This window comes from Schistocerca gregaria, chromosome 1 (assembly GCF_023897955.1).
Source record: "Schistocerca gregaria isolate iqSchGreg1 chromosome 1, iqSchGreg1.2, whole genome shotgun sequence".
Classification (NCBI taxonomy): domain Eukaryota; kingdom Metazoa; phylum Arthropoda; class Insecta; order Orthoptera; family Acrididae; genus Schistocerca; species Schistocerca gregaria.
In genome coordinates this window covers 424,757,973-424,779,054 of record NC_064920.1, presented here as the reverse complement: position 1 = coordinate 424,779,054, position 21,082 = coordinate 424,757,973, and the positions used below count along the sequence as shown (strand labels likewise).

General features: G+C 38.5%; 1 protein-coding gene across 3 annotated transcripts in view; it reads left to right on the top strand.

The window, feature by feature from the left end:
- The first annotated feature begins 3,420 nt into the window (after nt 1–3,420).
- The window catches only part of LOC126350882 (sedoheptulokinase-like), a 119,696-nt gene continuing 102,034 nt past the window's right edge, over nt 3,421–21,082 (top strand). Inside the window, exon 1 of one of the 3 annotated variants that reach the window (XM_050002557.1) lies at nt 3,421–3,808. The gene's annotated coding sequence lies outside the window, so the exon portion shown is untranslated. The other 2 variants (XM_050002556.1, XM_050002555.1) reach the window with 2 other exon arrangements.

Sequence of the window (21,082 nt, the reverse complement as noted above, 5' to 3'; positions counted from 1 at the left end):
ATGTTCACTCCAAACATGTGACCAGTTGTTGTTGTTCCCACTGAGCTCATCGCTTTGCCCATGTTTCCAACTAATGTGGCCACCTCCTCGATGATTGCCACCATGTGTCCATAAATTTCTGCTTGTTCCTAACTGGTGACAATCCTTATAGAAATGTCCTGGTTTGCCACATCCATAACACAACAGCTCCTGGTAGCTCGTACTGGTTTTCCTTTCAGTATGAAATGCATTGTATCTTTGTCCTTTTAATCATCATCTGAAGTTTACTTTTAGCATATTCGAATGTCTGGTCTTCCTGCATAACATCAATTTTGTCCCCATTGCAGCTCTAGGATTCTGGAAGGGTTCTCAACATGTAGTTTATCTTTACTTTTTCGTCACTTTCGCACCTGCTAATTTCGATTCGTTCAATGTTTTTTTCAAAAATACTGAAGAAAGTTGACATGACTTTTAACCTCAGTTTATCCAACTTGCTTCTGTACAAAATTTGTGCTATTGTTGATTCTTTGGAGTATAAGTCTTCGAACTTTTTCATTATTTCTAATGCAGTTTCCTTATCACTCGCAAATTATTGTTGCTTGTTTGAGATTGCTCCATGTATGTAATTCATTTCAGCCCATTTTTTATCGCAAGTATCTGCTTTCTCTATGCTTGTTTACTCTCTTGAAGCCACTGTATAGCATTATTCCATTTTCATATACATATCCATTCTTTGTTTCCAATTCCCTCAGTCCTCTCCATCAAACACTGGTGTCTTAATATCAGTCATGTCCGATTTCACAAAGTACACTTTTCAAATAACAATCATCTTTTTAGTTCAAAACCGACTACTGCTTTTCCTAATTACACTCTTCTTTTTTATTTTACAACCACGGACTGCTACCATGTTAAGAATATCTAAAGTAGAAAAAGGTAAATACAAATACATATGTCCTTAGATAGTGAATGCATCCATGGCATGGAACTGAAGCTGGGTTCACAATGCAACAAATGTGATGCCACAGCATCTGGTTTTCTGTATCAGCATTGCAGGTTACCATTCATACAGAATGGCACAAAACCCACCATTGTGGCCGAGGTTGATAACACAAGCTTGATGAGTGACAGTCGACTCAGAGTAGCCACATCAAATCCTGGTGATGGAAAAATTTTCATTGCCAGTATTTGCTCAGCAGTAGAGGAGTGGTGGTGGTGTGAAGTTCGTAGTCATCAGACTTTGTGCCAGTGTCCTGGTTTAAATACCAAGCCCTTCTGCAGTGTCTCATGATGTTAGGGCATATGACATTGTTGATGGTGATCCACTCATCTGATGGGGACATTACGTTTGGAGGCCCCGCAAGGAGTAGGTTATATGCCGGCACCAGGTTTCACCCTCTCCTTTGTATCATCATCATTATACAAAACAAACATTATTCTCATTACAGTTCGCTCTACCACACACACACACACACACACACACACACACACACACTCACACACACACACATGCGCGCACACCATGTACATGTGACGTTATTAATGTTGTGTTGGATCATGTAGTAAACAACAATTCTATATAGTTGCTCAGCTTTAAGTATGGTGTCAATTGAAATAATAGTGCTGGGTGTCAATGTTATAGTGCAGGTTATGGTATTAGAACTATGACAAGAGTTAAATACAAGGAAGACGAAATCCAAATGTCCAATCCAAAAAGAGATTTCACATAGAGACAAATAATGAGCCACAAACACATTTATAAAGCAAGTGACACTTGGAGACAAAAATGCTGTCTGCTATAGCAAACTAACCAACAGCTGGCAGTTAAATGTCATCTGTGGACACACCACTCTTCCAAGATTTTTAGAATAATCCATAATTTACACACTGAGGTAATGGAAGTTATGGGATACCCGCTAATATTTGTTGGACCTCCTTTTGCCTGGTGTAGTGCAAAAACTCAACATGGCATGGGCTCAACAAGTCTGTGGAAATCCGGAGCAGAAGTTTTGAGCCGTTCATAATTACAAAAAGTGTTGCCAACCCAGAATTCTGTGCACAAACTGAAGTCTTGATTATGTCCCGTAAGTCCAATAAGATTCATGTTAGGAAATCTGGATGGTCAAATCATTCACTGAAATTGTCCAATGTCCTTCAAATCAGTACTGAACAACTGTTGCCGAATGACATGACATCATTGTTTGAGACCATGAATGACTGCAGTCGAACATAACCATTTCCAGTCAATGCTCAGTTCAGTTGGAGCAGACAACCCAGTCCATTCCACGTAAACACAGCTGAGCCTCCACCAGCATGCACAGCGCCTTGTTGACAACCAGGGTTCATGGCTTCGTGGGGTCTGTGCCACACTTCAACCCTGCTATTAACTCTCAACAACTGAAATTGCGACTCATTTTACAAGGCCATGGTTTTCCAGTCGTCTAGGTTCCAACTGGCATGGTCACAAGCACAGGAGAAGAGCTGCAGGCGCCATTCATCCTGGTCGTCTGCTGTAAAAGCCCGTTAACGCCAAATTTCGCCGCACTGTAGTAGCGGATATCTTCGTTGTACGTCCTACGTTGACTTCTGTGGTTACTTCATGTAGTGTTGTTGTCTGTTAGCTCTGACAGCTCTAAACAAACGTGGCGGCTTTCGGTCAGTAAATGAAGACCACTGGCTACTGTGCTGTCCGTGCTGGGACATATTATCCGAAATTTGGTATTTTCGGCACACTCTGGACACTGTGGATCTCAGAATACTGAATTCCCCATCGATTTCATAAATGGAATGTCCTATGCGTCTAGTTCCAACTACCATTCTGCATTCGAAGTCTGCTGTTCCTCGTCGTGTGGCCATAATCACGTCGGAAACCTTTTCACATAAATTACCTGAGTACAAATAACAGCTCTCGTCTCGTCTCTTCTCGCTAATTCACGGACACTGTTTGATATCACAAACCATGATGTTTATACGATTTGTTTTTCGGTTACATATTAAGTTTATTTATTTATTCATCCAAAAAGTCTTATTATTTTTGGGATACATCATTGCTTCTCAAATTTTCCACACACACGCCTGTCGATCAGTGTTTCCACTTTATTCAGTAATAAGATGAAGACACGCTTATATCGGATGCATTACAGCAACAGTTACTCCACGATAACTGCAATAGAATGGTCGTGTTTCGCAATATAGCCACTAGGGAGCAGTGGTGGAAGGAAAGCGGCGCAACAATGTCATTCAATCAAGTTGAACTTTTTGTGGCATGGCAAAGGTTGCGTCTCTGAAGATGCCCCACTGAAAATTGGGTCTACACGCAAATCTAGTGTGGCACTAGCTGTGGTGACACTTTCGTTGCATGTGTCTACCCAGCTTAACTGACGAACTGTCAGTTAAAAATATATTACTCACTGTTGATATCTCTATCGACATAGTACTATCGATATAGATGTACCATATGACACAAAACACTGCTGTATTGTTATATGAGTAAGAAGAGAGATTGGATATTTTGAGAAAATTAACAATGATACAGGCAGATAACATGTAACGCTTAATGAAGGAAAATGCGAATATGAATGTAGTGAATGAAATATTTGGTGGTTCTTGTATCTTTGTGCTATCAGCTATTCTGCTGAACTTCGACGAGAAGAGGTTTATTGATCCTATGAACGTCCTCTATCTCTGTAGTAATTACTCGCTTGGAGGTGTTTAGGATATACGGGAGCAAAAAGCTGCGGCCTTCAGAAGTAGCAGAGTGCAAGTTGACTTTGTCTAGGACAGTACAATTACGTGCTGCGCGGAGAAGCATTTGGTGCTGGTTGCTTGAAAGGTAGTAATGACAAATGTCAGTGAAGAAATAGGCTTATGTACCTGTACATTTAAAGGAGAATACTAAATTTTTCGATGTTTACGCTCCAATAGTAAATTGACTGACGCGTTTCGTGGTTGTTAGTGTGAGCGGGTTGTGCGACTCTGTTCTGTTTTGTTTGTGAAGAACGTTATGTAATTTTGTGAATCACTGAAGTTGACGATAATTATCATTTTCGCTCTTAGAAAAAGTTGAAGCAAAATGTTTAAATTATAAAACGCTCCATGTTCTTTAATCAACCAGGACCAAGTGTGTCTGTACCACTGTGCAGCAATGATTTTTTTGGGAATGTTAGTTTTACTTAGCCTTTTTGAATCGGGTGTCTGCGAACCTATTCATTCCTTTTTCAGTTAATGATGCATAAGGTATGATGATGTATTTCCGCACTGAGCGGAATGTGCGCATTAGAACGCGTTTCACCGATCCAGGTAAAACACTGGTAAGACTTCACTTGCATTCGGTAGGACTGCGGTTAAAATTACCGGTTTGTCCATTTGCTTTAGATTTTCGGTTGTTTCAATCGTCTTAAGTCAAATGCTGGAATAGTTCGTTTGCAATCGACCGGCCGATTTCCAGCTTGTCAGAGCCTGTGCTGCATCAGTAACTACTCGACATTAGCACTTAAACCCAGATATTCCTTACACGATTCAGAAACTGTGCATAATATTAAGTTGCTGTTTACATACTACATATTTGATACCTTAAGTTTTCTTCAGTTATAAATCATGGTTAGAATATGAATAACAATATTGGCATCGTATAAGATAAATATCAGAATTAAAGAAGATGAACAGATACATGTAAAATTTGGAACAACTTTCGTGGATAGATAAGTCTGCCAGACATTGTGAAAGATTCATACCAACATTCTCTGCCTATTGGTTTTATTTATAATACAAACTGTGTGCTACATGAAACTGCAGTCAAATATAGATGGAAACAGTTCCACATCGCAGCAGCAGGAGACCATAAATACAGCCATGTAAACCAAATCTGTGACACCTAAATAATAATGGTAGTGGGTAATTGTGCTCTGATTTAAGACTTGTACTTATGAAACTTGCTAGAATATTCTTAACTAATAAAACTTCCTACTAAGTTACTATTATCTTTTCGTACAGAGCTTTAAAAAAATACACTTAAAATATTGTTTAGCATCAAGGTTTGATTTCTTGTCTTCCACAGCATCTTCAACCAATTTGATATTTTATGTACGTTAGATTATTGAGATCCCAGCAAGAGTGGAGAACAATCTGACACAAAGTTTGCATACTGTATGTAGCTACTGTTTCAGTAAGTTAAAACTGGATTGTGCTCTTCTGTTGAAAGTTTCTTTTGGGAAATTTCTAAATAGATATTTGTTTAGTAAATGAATGTTAAACTTATGAAGTACTTTTCTTCCCCCCAGGGTTTTAGACTTCATGATAAGAAAGGCACTTGTTTTCTGAGCATCACCTAAGATATAGTGTTTAGTTACCATGATGATGATTAGCAATGGTGTGCAGCAAGGGCAAGACTTTCACTGTGAAAGCCAGGAAAATATTTGTTTGGTAGAACTAATAAATTGTCACTGACATATTAAATTGGGACAGTTAGATCAGATCCAACAATTATAAAGATTCGTGGCCGAAGCTAAAATGATCATAAGTTGCACTCTATGTAAACATATGAAGGTTAAAAGACTACAAAGAACAAAGTCAGCTTATTTATTTTTATTTATTTATCGCTTGTTCCGGTGATCCATGTTGTGAAACTATCACAGGATATGGAACGTGTCAATTTTACAAGCTTTTGGCCAGAATTTATGGTAATACATAAAACAAAACAAAAAAACAGTAAGTTAGGTCCCACTACAAAAAAATACACTTTAGATATAGATAGAGATTACACAACAAAAAACAGTAACTTAGGTCCCACTACAAAAATACATTTTAGAGGGAGATAAAGATTACAAAATAATAAGTGTTACAGAGAAATAAATATTGCAAAATATATGTTTGCAATCAAAATATTCGGTATTACAAATACATACATTTGCAATTTACAATACATGAGATGTTAAACACTGTAGTTCAGGAACTCTTCTAATGTATAAAATGATCCTTGCAATAGGAACTGCCTTAAGGTTTTTTTAAACAAGAGATCATCATCTACTAAACACTTAATTCTTGAAGGGAGGTCATTAAAAATCTTACAGCCACTGAAATGGACTCCTTTCTGCACCATTTTAGATTTGGCTGTTGATAGTGGATATCATGTTTCCTTCTAGTATTGTGACTGTGATATGCACTATTCAGCTTAAAGGTGGATTTTTCTTTTCTTATGAAGCACATCAATGAGAATATATACTGCACAGTGGATGTAAGTATTTCAAGCTTCTCAAAAAGATTCCTGCATGTGGCTCTAGGATGGACTCCACACATGATCCTTATGGCTCTTTTTTGTACACACAGTACTTTTTTAGCCACTGACTAATTTTCCCAAAATATAATTCCAAATGCCATAATTGCATGAAAGTAACCATAATATGCTAACTTCATGGTTTCCATATTTCTATAAGAAGAAACAATGCGTATGTTGCTGAACTTAGTCTTTTGAACAGATCCACGATGTGGTTTGACCAATTCAGTTTGCTATCAATATGCAAGCCTAGATATTTTGAGGAATCTACCCTGGTTATTGTCTGCTCACCTACCTTTACAAATATGTCCTCATCTTTGCATGTTTTGTGCAACTGAATGTAGTTTGTTTTACAGTAATTTAAAATAAGACCATTAATGTTGAACCAGTTCACCGTTTCATTTAAAACCTTATTTGCCGTTACCTCAAGCTTATCTACTGAATTATCAATAAGTAGTGTAGTGTCATCCGCAAAAATGGTGAATCTACAATGTTCCGTAGAGAGAGGAAGATCATTTACAAATATAATAAAAATAAGGGGGCCCAGAACTGAGCCCTGTGGCACTCCACATGTGATGGTACCCCATTCTGAAGATACTGGGACACCATCTTGACTATCTACTACAACTTTTTGTTTCCTGTTTGACAGATATGAGTCAAGCCTTTTCCCTGCTGCATCACTTTTACCGAGATGTACAGCTTTTTGTAAAAGAATTTGGTGATTTACACAGTTAAATGCTTTTGTTAGGTCACAAAATATGCCAATCACTTTCAGTTTTTTGTTGATAGATTCCAAGAGTTTGCCAGTAAATGCAAATATTGCATCTTCTGTTGACAAACCTTTCTGAAATTCAAACTGAGTTTTGCTGAAACTACCATACCATTTGAAAAATTTAGTGAAAACAGTGACTATCATTCTAACTAGAAATGAACAGCACCACAGTCATCTTTATCAAAGATTTCTTACACAGTGAATAGCCTGTGTGATGGTAAAATGAAGATATGCACCCAAATTTATAAAGAAGAAAATAATGAAGACACAGCATGAGATAATGTCCTGTTGCAGGATCCAAGAACATATTTCCACCTCCAAAAGTAAAGTTCTTGAATGACATTAAACTTCTCATGGAAAATTAGTCCATGTCACGAAAAGCCACTTGCATAAAACATAGCCTCCTTTTTGCACAATCTGTATCTTGCAAATAGTAAATGCATTAAACAGGTAGACTTTTGCCTTTGTATGTTACCGAAAGGTAACTGGCACTGTGCAAAAATGTTGCACTCTTACAGAGCATTTTGGCTAATATTCAGATGGTTTAAAGTATGTTTTACCATTAGATCCCAATATGTTATACTGGATGGTGAATTTTCGTCAGAATGGAAAATAACATTGGAAGTTCCTCAAGGAAATGTAATAGGACTGTTTAATTTTTGTGCACACACAAATATTTATCAAAAAGAAAATTCCCTTGAGAAAACTATACAGCTATACCACAGAAAGGCTGGCCAATACTTAACATCAGGTAGAAAAATTCTCGGTTTTGCTGGTATAAGACAAAGGTCTTTCATCAACATTGATCTTCACCTCAGTGAAGCTCTCATTCTAATGTCAGTCCATATAAAACCAGCCCATGCGTGACAAGACCTATTGTTGGACATCAGCAACCCATACTGTATCAGATGCTCCCTTCCCTACAGCCTAGACATGAACAACAAACATCTCTAACCCCACCACCAAATGCATCAACCCATACAACAACCACCTCTCCCAGGTTTACCTCTTGTGCAACTATCTTACAAATCTTATTCACAGACAAATCTCCTGCGCAATATCCTCCTTTTACTCTACGACTAGCACAACTTGCCTTGAGACATTTTGAAATGGCTTGTTGTGACAGTCCCACTAATCGTGCCAATTCTTCTTGAGTCTGACTTGAGTCTTCACTCATCAATGTCTCCAATTCTGCTTCTCCGAAAACATTCTCTCTGCCACCACTATGCCGGTCTACAACGTTAAAAATTGCCGTTCTTGAAGTGTTGAAACCACTCATGACATGTTCTTTCATTAATTGCGTCCTTACTGTACGTACTTGAGAGCATTCAATGAGACTCAGCCGCTGTTTTCCCCAGATTGAAACAAAACAGTAACACCTCCTGCAAATGACAAGAATTAGGCTCATAAACTGACCTTTTCAATCAAGAACAACTTTATGATGCAGACACAAATCGACTAATGTTTGAATGAGGTTATGTAGACCGAGGCCCAAGCTAACTGCCTGATGACTGCGATCTGTTTCTTTTGACCACTACCTACCGTTGTCGCCACCTATTGCCGGAAGCAAAGTTTACACCTTGGATAAGTAATGTTCAAATGGGATCAGCAGAAATATCCATTTGCTGACGATGCTGGTGTCTGCAGGAAATGTTTTTAAAATTATAATTTTAACTGATCAAAAGAGTGGTCCAAATTAGTCTAGTGTTACATTGGCTTAAAAGTATGTGTTGACAGGAAACATAAGAGTTTTCCAGCAGTGCCTAAGTAGTGCAGCTACATGTTGGTTACAGACATAGCTTGTATGTGAGGTAGGGCAAGTGAGCATAGGGAAACCTAAACATAAGGACATTCTATGAAAACAGTGAACATCAAACCGCACAGGGGTGTGTTAGTACTGTACGTACTGGGCTTGCTATCAGTCACTAATGCAGCTGAGAACAGCTGATACCAAAATAAAGTGCAAAAAAACTTGATAGTCTGGATAACCACAGCCACAATAAGTCATTGACAAATAAAATCATTTCAGTTGTAATATTCTTTTATCGTTAGGCGCTACTGGTTTTTTAGCATATGCAGGTGCTTCTTCAGGTGCTAATCTATATACATATAAGTGAAAAACAACTATTTAGAAAAATGTATAATCCCAAGCTAAGATGAAGCCATAATGAAAAATGTACTCACTGGAGCCCATGTGTGATACACATAGCATGTTAGAGGAAGATCCAGCATTCATAGTCACTCCGATGGAATGAATTATCCACAAAAAAGTATATGTCCTGAAAGTGATAAAATACGGTAGGGACCACTCCCGTAAAAGCTATGGAGAAGGGTAAAAAAGAAAAAGAATAGTGAAGAACAATTTTACATATGGTCACAATGCATAAAGAGGAGGTGTCAGAGAATAATGAAGAACAATTTTACCTATGGCCACAATGCATAAAAAGGAGGTGTCAGAGACACCAAACGTCACCATGTAGAGCTGATCACCTACTGTCACTTCCTATCTAGGTGACTGTTTCACTGGCTAAAAAGTTTTTGATCGCCGTAATAGCATCATGTCAATCAAAATGGACTGCTGTGTATGGGTTCCCATTAAAATCTATAATCGAACATGAAAGCAAGCATAATCCATAACCTGAAGGTTTAGCTAGCAACCCAAATAACTTTCACATGGCATGAAAATTAGTCAGATGGAAAGGGAAAAGCTGTGTGTAGTGCAAGAATGACAATATGTAAACAAAATTGTACCAAAGAAACTGGCTGACAATATGCAGATATCTAAGGAACATTAATGACTGATTCCAAGAAAGGAACTTACCAAAAATACTGGTGGCCATTATTGTGCAAAAGTGCAAACCAGAATGCCCAAGCACTACTGAGAAACCCCAAGAACCGACCAGCAAGCAGCAGTGGCATGTGCGATGGAATGTGCACGCAGACACAGAAGTGGGAACAATATGGAACTTATGTGTCAAACTCTTGCAGGCTAGATAAGAAGGCTGGGTGTATCCCTTGCAATTAACTTGAAGTACAAATGTTAATATGTCCCAGAGTTAATCTAGGGTGATATGCATATGATATCTACCTCTTCGAGAATGTTTAATGTATTACCTTTATTTTCCCTGTGCAAAATCTGTAAATTATTTGAAACATTCTTAAAAGAATGACACTTCCAAAAGGTGAGAACTTAAGGCTGATTTTGAATGTGCCAAGTTGACATACTCTTCGAATATAACATCAAAGCTTGTGCCCATCTGACACATATCTCAGTGAGCAGTTGTCACATGTGGTATCGTACATAGCCATAGTTTTGAGTTTATCACAAGTGATGTGTCCTTTGTGCCTATATTTTTGACCTACAGTCATGGGTATGAAATACGCAGCCTCAGTATTCTTCTGTCTTAAGCATCTGCCAACTTTGTCAGAAATCTTATTAAGATATGGTATTCTGTTATATGTACGCCTGCCAGTTCTGTCTGGATTAGCATTGGTGAGTATTATGGTCTGTTGTAAAGAGTCTTGAAAAGCATATATGGTAACCTTTTTTTATTTATTTACCCTTTTTTCATTTTTATTTTTTTTTATTTTTTAGGAAGGCGTTATAAATGGAGTAACAAAATTTCCATCATACCCATTTGGATGCCTTGTGCAATTTATTTGTGTTTGACATGGATTACACCTGCTTGTTACAGTGCATGTTTGATTCTAGGCTGGTCAGTAGTTTTTAGCCAGTTGACTGTCACTTACATAGTGTCTGATAGCAATTGTTTGCCTCTGCATCGTGACATTTGATGAATGCCTCTGAAACCTCTTCCATAGCCATTGTGACAGTATATAAAATTTCTCTTCATTGTTTTTACCATTCTCCAAAGGTTTTAGGACATACCCTTTTTTGTGGAAAAGCTATTCAATGGGACTGGCTATGAAACCTGGGTCTTCTCATAATATGCTTTGAATATCATGACTTGATTCTAGTGAGTACATTTTTCATTACAGTTTCATCTTAGCTTGGAAGGAGCATGGTTCCAGGTTCTTACAGGCACCTGATTGAGTGATTTTATTGTAGTCTAGTTGTGTGCACTGCAAATGGCACTTTTGACACTACCACAATAATTTGGCTTGGCAGACTAGATGTAGATTTTTTGCATATAGTCAAAATGGAAGATTTAGTGGAATGAATATGGAAAGAGTAAGTAGAGTATGTATACAAAACTGTGTGAATGGTCTATTGAATACACATTATGATAATCAATACAACATACAGATGTACAGTGCATACACAAACACAATTTATCATTTTACAGCATTGGCCACAGTATAGCCACAGAGAGGTTGTGCCCCGCCCCCCCTCCCCCACCCCCCTCCCCCAATAAGTTGCTGCCATGTTTACAAGGTAGGTAGTACAATAATGTTTCACCAGTCAAATAAATGTGTTTTGACAAGCTACCTTCTGGTCATCATCAAAAATGGATTTGGCACTGATTTATCTTACCACCTCAGAAATGACATTTTGTCAGCAGAATAATGTTGAATTAGTTATAGTATGTCCAGATGAGAAACTAATGATAACTGCAGTGATTTAAATATATATAAAACCTTAAAAAGTGGATTGAATGGCTATTCTGTAATGAGGAAAAAGTCATTGAAGTTCTCTGCATTCTGCCCTCCTGTGTTGTAGTGTTTATCCCACATTGCAATGTCCAAAAAGGGTACTGAACACCAGTTTTTAATCAGAAATGGGGAATAACCCAATTACCAAAAACCGATGCTTAATATTTATATTTGGTGAAACTGGGGAAAAGAGTAATATCACTATGTTTCAAAAAATAAATTAATGCTTTCACTACATTCTGTAGATCATATCACAGATATCTGTGATATGTATAGAGTGACAATGGGTTGGGTTGTTTGGGGGAAGAGACCAAACAGCGAGGTCATCGGTCTTATTGGATTAGGGAAGGACGGGGAAGGAAGTCGGCCGTGCCCTTTTAAAGGAACCATCCCGGCATTTGCCTGGAGCGATTTAGGGAAATCACGGAAAACCTAAATCAGGATGGCCGGATGCGGCATCGAACCATCGTCCTCCCGAATGCGAGTCCAGTGTGCTAACCACTGCACCACCTCGCTTGGTAGTGACATTGTACTTAACAAAATATTGAGTATAAGATTACAGATTAGCAACTAAGTTAAGAAAATGGAAGCTATACATCATTAAATATCTTCAGAAATGATTTGAACTATGTCAGTTGTTTCTGGAAAGTGGAGGGTAAAAGCTTATTGTATAATGACTGCTATGACACATGGTAAATTTGGCGGTATATGATACACATACTGACTGCATAACATTTTATTTGTAAGTGATGTAGAGGTGCAGGCACTAGACTTAACAGAATCCAGTAATATTCATGAAACTTTACTACTGTTTGCCAAATTTAACCACTGCTTGAATGTTGATAAAATGCTAGATGCTTCATTGTGAATTTGGTGGTGTTATGTTTGGCAGTTATGAACATGCAACAATGCAAGGTAGTGATGATAAAATGTTCATTACAGTTCATCTCTAAATTTAGTTCAATTATGCATTGGTGAAACACTGATCACACAAAGACAAAAGTAGCATTATATACAGGCATTCCTGCTATTAAATTTGCATGTAAAATAGAAAACATACAGATATACTCCTTCAGCTATTTGTAGCTAATACATAACTTTGTAAACACATTTTATACAATACTGTTGTAATGTTGCAGAATTCGGAGCTAAATAAGTTCTCATTTTATTCATTCAGTCACACATTTTATTACTTAAATCCAGCCGAGAAGCAGAGCCTTCAGGGATGTGGAATGATTCAAGGGTATATTAGCAGGCATCCAGTGCAGGCCACATGAATTAAGTATATCAACAACCAGTCACAACTAATGACACTACACACATTACTAGTTATAGGATTTTTACAGTAGGAGAAAAGTAGCTCCTATGAGCAAAAAAGTAGCAGATGATTTTATTACACTCCTGAGTTGCTGTTTCTATCTGTTACTCAACAGAGTTTACAGTGTGTTAAAGACAAGTATTGCATATTTCGAGGGGTGGTAGAGTGGATCAAAACAAGAAAAATGTTCAGTAAACAGTGGCTCTAAAATGCATACCTTAAGAGTTATTAGCACTTCTTCATCATAACTACTGTGAAACACATTTTTTCTGCTGCAAGCTCTTGGCTGTTATGAATGACCTACAGAATGCAGGAAACAAATGGAACACATTCTTCTGTAACTGCAAAACAGCAGGACTTCGAATGCAACCTGTCTGCTGTTATTACTATTTTATTACTAGATCTGTATCATTCCCCAGTCGTGACTGAATAGGCTGCATCAAGATTACACACAAACACCTGAGTTTTTTACAGTTTTTCAAATACCACACTAAGAAAATTGTTCACAATGACGACATACACTGATAAACCAAAACATTATGGCCACTGCCCACTGAAACTTCAAATGCCATCTGGTGGCATTGTGGGCATGTGACATAGTAACAAAAGTAAGTAAGGTGGAGCAAACATGGATGGGGGATTGCCCTAGTGAAGCTATGGGCTGCAAATGGGGAAATCCATTGAGATAAGTGACTGTGACAAAGGGCAGGTTATTATTACACAGAGCCTGTGAATGAGTACCTCAAAAACAGCAAGGCATGTCGAATTTTTACGTGTTACTATTGTAAGCACTTACAGAAAGAGGTAGGACAGTGAAACTACCATGACTCTTTACAGATCATGGGGTTCAGAGGCTTGTCTGCTCTGAAAAATAGGATAGATGGTGATGTGTGGCATCTCTGCCAAAAGAGCATAATGCTGGTGCACTTGCAGGTGTGTCAGAGTACTCCATTCATCATATATTGCTGTACATGAGCTCCACAGCAGACCACCCCTATGTGTTCACATGTTGGCCCAACATCATCATTAATATGATTGGAGTGGACAAGGGACCACCCAGAGTTCGCCAGTCGATCACTGGAAACATATCGGCTTTCGGGTGAATCACAGTTTTGCTACACTAGATTGATGGTCATCTCCACAAATGTCATCATAGAGGTGAACAGCAATTAGAAATGTGCAGCATGCCATGGGTGCATGCTGGCGGGAGCAAAGATACACAGACATCTGTGAACCACCTGCATCCCTTCATACTTGATGTCTTCCCCGACAGCAATGTCATCTTTCAGCAGTATAATTGTCCATCTCTTGCAGACAGAACCATGCACCAGTGATTTGAGGAGCATCGTAGTGAACCCATGTTGATGTTTCGGCAACCAAATTCACTTCATGTAACTTCTATGGAACCCATCTGGGTCGCTATCAGGCAACATTATTTATTTATTTTATTTACACATCAAGTTCCGTAGGACCAAATTGTGGAGCAAATCTCCAAGGTCATGGAATGTGTCAGTACATAAAATTACAATGTAAAAGTAATAACAGATATAAATAAATGGTTTATGAAACCAAAAAAAGAGTCATGCCATCAGTTTATTTAAACACAATCAATAATACAAAAAGAATTGGCTTAATTTTTCAAGGAACTCATCGACAGAATGGGAGGATTGACCCATGAGGAAACCGTCCAGTTTCAATTTGAAAGTGCATGGATACTGCTAAGTTTCTTCAATTCTTTTGGTAGCGTATTGAAAATGAATGCAGCAGTATATTGCACACCTTTCTGCACAAGAGTTAAGGAAGTGCGATCTAAATGCAGGTTTGATATCTGCCGACTATTAACTGAGGGAAAGGTGCTGTTCATGGGAATAAGGTGCTATTCATGGGAATAAGGTACTATTTGTTAACAAGAAATGACAGCAAAGAATATATATATTGAGAGGCCAATGTCAAAATACCCAGACTCGTGAACAGGGGTCGATAAGAGATTCGTGAACTTACACCACTTATTGCCCGAATCACACATTTCTGAGCCAAAAATATCCATTTAGAATGAAGAGTTACCCCAAAATATAAAACCATACGATATAAGCAAATGAAAATAAGCAAAGTAGACTAATTTTCGTGTTGAACGATCACCTACTTCAGATACCATTCAAACCGTTAAAATGGCAGCATTAAGTCTTTGAACAAGATCCTGAATGTGGCCTTTCCACAGCAGTTTACTATCTATATGAATAAAAATTTGAACTGTTCAGTTTCACTAATCATATGCCCATTCTGTGAAATTAAAACGTTGGGTTTTGTTGAATTGTGTGTTAGAAACTGTGAACACTGAGTCGTACTGTGATTAACCATTGTTTATTTTCTACAAGCCATGAAATTATTATGTCATGAACTGCACTATTTGAAACTGAGCCAATGTTGCACACAACATCCTTTACTACCAAGCCAGTGTCATCAGCAAACAGAATCAACCTGTTATACTAGAGGGCATATCATTTATATAGATAATGAACTGTGTATGCAAATCAGCAACCCATTGTTTATGTGGTTTACATGGCCTGTATGTAGACATCTAATACCACAAACCCACCAACAAACTGTCGGATCCCTGATACATAGAATCAGAGAAGTATTTTGTTCCAAAGACAGACAGACAAGCTGTTAAGCAGATGATCATAATGTTATGGCTCATCAGTGTATATAACAGGTGAAAACAACATTGTTTTGTCCAGTCAACTTTGATCACTGATGAAAAAATCTCTTAATAGAGTATAATTGGTGCTGTTTCAAATACTGTGCAATTTTTCTTTTGAATAATCCTGGCAGCAGACAGAATATAAATTCTTTGGTCTTTTATTATTATTATTATTAATTATTTTTAAGCATTCACATGTCCTTGTAACCTGGAGTGTTTCCCTTTAACAGCAAGCTATAATTAATGTGGCTGTGAAATAGTGCATAATACACTGTTATCAGGTATTGGTCAGAAGGTATATTACACTGGAGAGCTTGAAGCACGTGTAAACTGTGTGCTCATTCATTGATAGTTTGCTGTTAATCATGGAGCCCAGCAGTTTGACAGCTCTCCTATTATCCTGGCATCTAGCTGAGGCTGCATATCAGATGATGCAATGTTTCTTCATTCATTTTATTTTTGAGAAGCCACTCTTTGATGTTTCCAAGGGCACATCTGTTGCTTGTAGAGTTTGTGCAGCAGTTTTTCCTTTGGCAAAAAGGGTGGTGTCATCAGCAAACCTAACATTTGGTTGTTGCAACCTATATCATTGACATCAAAACGAAATGAGAGAGATCCCATGACAGATCCCTTGGTGTTTGCCATGCCCCAATTTTTGTTCTTGTAAGATTGTTCCATGAACTGATAATAACTGCCTTCAATTTTAAAGATAAGAGTGAGGAGGTGCCATAACACTTCAGCTTATTAAGCAGAATCGTGTGTGGGATGCAGTCAGATGCCTTGCTGGTGTCACAGAGTGTCAGTGCCCCACTTTCCCTGTCCTCAAATCCCTGCCTTATGTTTGTAATGTAACTGTTGTTATAATTGTTGACTTTCCTTTGGAAAAGACATACTGCATGTCCTGGAAGAGGTTTTTGTCTTCAAAGTAACTTAGTATTTGGCATTTTATCACAGACTCTATTACTTAAAGTAATATTGGTATTATGGAAATTGATCTAAAACTGGACATTTCAAATGGGTCACCTTTTTTGTATCCTGGTACTGTCTGTGCTAGTTTCAGAAATTCAGGACCACACCAAAGGATCATCATTTGTTGATTACTGTGGCTAATGGCTAGGCAGGCTCTACAATAATTTTCTTCAGGACTGTGCAAGACAAGCCACAGATACAAGTTATTTTCAGAAAGTAAGTACACTGTGACCATAGTGGGCAATGGTGTTTTGTTTCTTGAGGATTGACAACACTGAGTGGTAGACTGGGGTCTCCTCACCAAAGTGAGAATCACAGGAACACATTAGTACATAAACTCATGTTGTAGTGCCAAGTTGTGTGAAAGCAGGCAGTAATAAAAAAAACCTCCAAGTGCTAGCCAGGTCGTAGAAGATTTTCAACTAATGAGGATGTGATGTAAGCAGTTAATGGCTATCTTGAGGAGTTAGACAGTTTTAATTATAAAAAGGGTATTGAACTTATTGAACATTGCTGGGAAAAGTGAATAGAACTGAAAGGAGATTTTGTTAAAAATATATACATTGTTTCCAAAATTTTTGTGTTTTCTTTGTTGGGTCAGGTACTTATGGGATCACTCTCATACATTTTAAAAACATTTCACAAACTTATGAAAATACAGACTGGTTCCATTAAAACTAATGTATACACTGCATTTACCCAGAACTCTAAATGTGGCCATGGAGCACAGCAGGGGAATGTGTCCTCATTTGTTTACTGCAATTTGTAAGTCATTCATAGCAGCAAAGAACTTGCAGTACAAGTGTTCATAGCTCTTATGGTATGCATTTCAGAAATCTGTTTACTGGACATTTTTGTCTTCTTGTGGTCCATACTACCACCTCTCAGAATATGGAACACTTTTTTTAACACTGTATTTGTAACTCTGCTGGTGTCGGAGAATGCTAGGGTGGTTCCTTTGAAAGGGTGCGGCTGCTTTCCTTCTCTACCCTTCCCTAATCCGAGCTTGTACTCCATTGTTGATGGAACGCTAAACACTAATCTCTTTCTCCTAATGTACTCTAATCCACACATTCTGATAAATTATGGGAGGAGTAGCTAACAAGGTTCTCTTTTACTTTATTTTTGAATGGCTTGGTGTTTCCAATTTCCTGCTTGGGGCTTACTAGCAGCCTGTTACAGAACTTTTCCCCATATTATAAAACATCATTCTGAACTCTAGACAGGGATGTAAATCAATTTAGGAATTATTTATAGTTCTAGTATTGTAGCTATAAATTTCACAGTTCATTCTAAATTCACTTTTTTTTATTAACTACAAATTCCATTTGGAGGTCAGTATGAGTGTAAGAATCCCTTGGTTCCCTGAAGATCAAATAATGGAAACTCCAGGATGGAATGTAACAATATTGTGAAAAGGAACATTGCTACTCACCATATATTGGATGTGCTGAGTCTCAGATAGGTACAACAAAAAGATTATCACAAATAAAGCTTTCAGCCAATAAGTGCTTCGTGAAAAATAGATCACACACACACACACACACACACACACACACACACACACACACACACACACACACACACTCAACTGCAGTCTCGGGCAACTGAAGCCACACTGCGAGCAGCAGCACCAATGTATGATGGGAGTGGCGACTGGGAGGGTTAAGGAGGAGGCTGGGGTGGAGATGAGGAGGGATAGTAGGTAGTAGGGTAGGGGTGGCGGACAGTGAAATGCTGCTGGGGATTGTGCAGGGCGAGGTGGAGAGCAGGTAAGTCAGCTATGTGCTGTCGTAAGGGTAGAAGGAGGACAGGGGAGAGGTGGGGAACAGAGGGGTGTTGGTGGAAAAGGAGAGAAGTAGAAAGACTGGGTGTGATAGTGTAATGAGGGCTGTGTAGTACTGGAATGGGAACAGGAAAGGGACTGGATGGGTGAGGACAATGACTAACGAAGGTTGAAGCCAGTAGGGTAACAGGAATGGCCCTGCCTTTGATGGGGTAGATGATGTTTGTGACTGGACTGAAGTAGGCGGTGGTGGGAGGATGTATGGGACAGGTCTTGTATATACATCTATTGAGCCATGAGGTAAGGGACTGGGAGCAGGGGTATTGTAAGGATGGACGAGTTTATTGTCTTGGTTCGGTGGGTGGCAGAATACCCCTATGGTAGGGGTGGGAAGGATAGTGGGCAGGACATTTCTCATTTCAGGGCATGACGAGAGGTAATCGAAACCCTGACAGAGAAGGTAATTCAGTTGCTCTAGTCCTGGGAGGTACTGAGTTATGAGGGGAATGCTCCCCTGTGGCCAGATGGTGGGACTTTGGGAGGTGGTGAGAGACTGGAGAGATATGGCATGGGATTTGTTTTAGTACAAGGTTGAGAAAATAATTACAGTCTGTGAAGGCTTCGGTGAAACCCTTGGTATATTTTGAGAGGGAGTACTCATCACTGCAGATGTGACAATCATGCTGCCAAACATATCATCCTTCATTTCAATGACTGCTTAATAGCCTGTGCCAAATGGATCCTTCCCACCAACACCAGCTTTTCTGAATTGTGGAGGTGGGAACTTTCCCTGCAATATATCCTATATTCCTGTAACCCTCCTGGCCTCAACCTTCATTAGTCATTGTCATCACCCATCCAATCCCTTCCCTTTTCCCATTCCAGCACTACAAAGCCCTCATTCCACCATCACACCCAATATTTCTATTTCTCTCCACTCCCCACCTCTCCCCTGTCCTCCTCCTAACCTCCCGACTGCACACAGCTGCCTTACCTGCTCTCCACCTTGTCCCTGCACACTCCCCAGCAGTACTTCACTGTCTACCACCCCTACCCTACTATCCCTATCCCTATCCCTGCCCACCCCAGCCTCCTCCTTACTCCCACCCATTCGCCACTCCCATCATGCACCAGTGCTGCTACTTGCAGTGTGGCTTCAGTTGCCTGAGACCGCAGTAATGTGTGCATGTTTGTGTGTATGTGTGTGTGTGTGTCATCTATTTTTGATGAAGACCTCACTGGCTGAAATCTTTACTTCTTTTTGTTGTGCCTATCTGTGACTCAGCATCTCCGCTATATGGTGAGTAGTGACTTTCCTTTTCGCAAATTTGGTTCCATGAAGAGAAGTACCACAGAAGTCCATAGAATAAACACTTATCCTTAACTGCATTGCCATGGGAGAAGGAGAATTAAACCATAATACAGTAACACGCAAATGTATACAGTCCTACTGTGTCGCACATATAACTATTTGTAAGTCTTAGACTTAAGCTGTTTGTGAATAATATGTTTGTTTGCAAGATACATGGTGAAAGTCTAATCAGAAAACTACAGAGAACAAGAAGACAGGACTATAAGAAACGCCACACAATTGATTCAGTGCATAAAAGACATACAAGTTCCAGGCACAGCCACCCTCCTGTCATTTGATGTAGCGAATATGTATTCCAATATACCAATAACTGAAACAATAAACATTTTAGAACAAAATCTTAAGATAGACAGTACAGTTCCACATGAATATATCAAAGAAACAGTCAGGCTTCTAGAGCTAATAACAGAACAGAATTATTTTCAGTTCAATAATAAATTCTATTTACAATGTGAAGGATTGCCAATGGAGTCTCCAGTGTCTGGAACCATAGCAAACATATTTATGAATCATGTAGAACAGATTATATTTAACAAAATAGTGTCAAATGGGTACAACATCCTGTGCTGGATTAGATATAAGGATGACATCTTGTGCCTGATAGATGAACCAAACAATAAAATTGACCAGTTACACACAGACATAAATTCTGTTCATGAAACAATAGAGAAAGAGCAAAATAGTTAAATTCCTTGGACAAGATTCAAAACAACCAACACACATTTGCATATACCGAAAACTGACAACACATTATACATGAGACATCTTAACACCTCAAATCTCAAAAGCAGGCAGCACGTAGATAAATGCTCAACAGACTAAGCATGGTACCATTAGATACAGAAAATTACAAAAAAGAAATGAATACTATAATACAAATAGCCACAAACAATGGATACAAAGAGAACATAGTAACAAAGCTGAACAAGAAAATCAAGAAACAAAAAAGAGCAAACACCCATCTGTCACCAACACAAGGACAAAATCATACACAAACAAATACACAAAATACAAGAATAGAAACAACATAAAGTGTGAAAGAAACAAAGTAAAAGATGGTACACAATGACATACAACCACAAATACACACATTCAAAAAACTCTCTCTTACACACAGACACACACACACACACACACACACACACACACACACACACATACACACAATTGTTTTATAGGTTGATAACACAATGTGAACAAAACTAAAAAATAGCCATAAACACTGTCGCAGTGATAAGTGAAAAACAGTTAATAAAGTCAATTGTAAATATTGCAGTGCAGGAAATAAAGCAAAATGACAAAA